General features: G+C 44.9%; 1 non-coding gene across 2 annotated transcripts in view; it reads right to left on the bottom strand.

Annotated features, from left to right (window-relative positions):
* The window catches only part of LOC101658456, a 7,653-nt gene extending 5,851 nt beyond the window's left edge, over positions 1–1,802 (bottom strand). The window contains exons 1-3 of one of the 2 annotated variants that reach the window (XR_006679974.1): positions 1,710–1,802; positions 1,239–1,283; positions 754–777 (exon numbers count right to left, since the gene is read on the bottom strand). This is a non-coding gene — a transcript (uncharacterized LOC101658456). The remainder of the gene's footprint in view (positions 1–753; positions 778–1,238; positions 1,284–1,709) is intronic. The other variant, XR_006679975.1, reaches the window with a different exon arrangement.
* Between the last annotated feature and the right edge of the window lie 677 nt (positions 1,803–2,479).

The raw sequence follows: 2,479 nt of genomic DNA, 5'->3' as shown, positions 1-2,479 counted from the left end.
CTAAATTGTTTTATTATGCAATTTTCCCTACAGGTATGGGATTGAAAAACTGCATCTTTGTTCATGTTTACCTTTAGTATTGTCTCTTTACTCAAATATTCACCCATTTTACTTAATTGACGGCTGTATCACTATAATAAATGATTTCATTATAGGATCCCAACCAAATATTTAAATGACCTAGAACATGACTGTAAACACTTTGTTGTTGTTATTGTTGCAATGAGGTATGTAGCTGTCTATTGAATTTTACCCTCTAAGATTCATATTCTTATTTAACACTAATAATTTATGGGGTTTAAGGAGTTATTGCTAGCATCTAAAAGCAAAATAACAACAACAAATGCTTATTCTCTCATAGCTACTGTTGATCAAGAATTCAACAGCAGCTTAATCAGGACTTTTTTTTTAAATATAGGCATCATTTTGGGAAATACAGTATGCTTAAACAATAGTATTTTAAACAAAAACAATCGTGTTCTGAATGTAATATGTCTCTTCCATTCTTATATTGTCTCAATTAGAAATAACTCACTGCCATTGAGCCTATTTCCACTCACACTAACCCTATGGGATTCAGTGGAATTGCCCCTATGGATGTCTGGCTGGTGGATTCAAACTGCAGACCAATGCATAATTCACTACACTAGCAGGGCTCCTCAATTGAAAACACTAAGACCCAAATTATGGCAGAAAGTAGAATTCAATCTATGATACATCTGCATTTGATTAATGTAAAATTTGTGAACTTACTTTTATGAGAAACTTGGCCACGTCCTAGAAGAAAGAAAAACAAAATTAGCAGTCACATGTAGATTAATTTTGAGGAAGCTACATTGTGTCTCTCTACAGAATTCTAAAATAAATTTATTTTTGATATATATGATGTTTTCTTTTCACACACCATGCTGATGAATATAAATGCTAATCAAGTTATTAATACAATCTAAATATTTTAACAAATGAAAGGAATACTTATTAAGTGCTTTCAATGGCCCGTAGATTCAAAGGCAGCTCTGAGGGGCTCTCCGAACTGCCTAGCTGATTATACAGCCGCCTGTGTTATAGAAATACATCCCCACTGCCAGCCACCCACTTGGCCCTCAGAGACTTAGGTAAGCTGTCTCTTTATTAAACAGGTATAGTCAAGATCTTGTATTTCAGCCTATGAAGTATTTGCGTCACTTTCCTAGATGTGCATACACGATAACAAAATATGGAGGGGTAGGAATGTTTACCATAAAGCGCTTTTAACAGGGCCACTTGGTTTTCAAGTGCAGTATCTGACAAGAGATGAATTGGCATTAACTATTTACACATTCCACTGACTGCTACCCTGAATGCCAGTGAACACCATCATGCTCTATGAAGACCAAGTCTGCTCTAACCTGGCATGCTCTAAAAGCAGCTGGGAATTGTCATGCATTTAGAGTGCCGCCCCTTGAGGTCACCGCCTCCCCCTTCCTTGTCTGGCTGGATCGTGGCCCAAGAAAACGTTTGCAGAGACGGAATCCTGTTCGCGGTGGTTTTGCTCTGCCACTGCCCTAAATGCCCCCGCCCCGCCCCGCCCCCCTGCGAGCCTGTACGAGTGCTAGATGGGGAGTTTTGTGGACATCTCTGTCCGAGGGCCAGAGCGACTGAGACCTCAAGGAGGGAGATCGCAGGCGGGCGTGTTGCCTGGAGATCAGGGGGGCAGTTGCCAGTCTCACCAGCATCCCTCTTGCCCATTAATCCGAAGAACTGCTGAGGCTTGGGTCTCCGAGCGATTCTCTGCAGAAGATGCTCAAACCGTTCAGGCAGCTCCTCCTAGGAGACACATGGACGTGTAACCGGCGTGTAAGCAACCCGAGCGGGGCACGCGGCAACCCAAGTCATTCTTGTGGTGTGCCCCCGTGCCCTGTGAGCCCGCGGGCCCTCAGTGGGGACGGCCCTGCTGAGGTGGGATGCCGGTGGCGCTCAGTGCTGCAGAAGTGGGTTCCCCACCCTGGGATTCTGATCTCAGGCTCTCAGGTCATCAGGGAGAGGGAGCATGCTACCCAACAGGGGAAGTTGCACGGTGTACACGTTGTTGCTTCCACCCCATCTCATCCCATAAAGGGCCGCTCCTTCTCTCTGTCCCTCAATGCAACTCCTGTCCACTTTGCGAATTAGCAGGAGGCACTGCATACGGTCTCCTGCTCCCCTCCAGCGCTTTCCTCCCAGCGGGAGATCCAGCTCCAGGCCAGGTGGCTTTGCCTAATTTCTAGCATCTCTCTTGGTGAGACTCCCTTTCACGTGTGTGTGTGTGTGTGTGTGTGTGTGATGGGATGGTAGCAACAAAGATTTACAGGTCACCTGCACCGTGCAACTTGCCTGGCTTAAAAGCATGCTCTCTCTTCCCTAAAGGCCTGAGAGCCCCAGAGCAAACAAAGTGAAACTTGGAGCTGCGGCCATTCTCAGGTCCATAGATACATGCTAAAGCAGGAACTAATTTAGCACC

This window comes from Echinops telfairi, unplaced genomic scaffold, assembly GCF_000313985.2.
Source record: "Echinops telfairi isolate 266 unplaced genomic scaffold, ASM31398v2 ScPeMD7_23;HRSCAF=83, whole genome shotgun sequence".
Classification (NCBI taxonomy): domain Eukaryota; kingdom Metazoa; phylum Chordata; class Mammalia; order Afrosoricida; family Tenrecidae; genus Echinops; species Echinops telfairi.
This window is presented reverse-complemented; position numbering and strand designations above follow the sequence as displayed.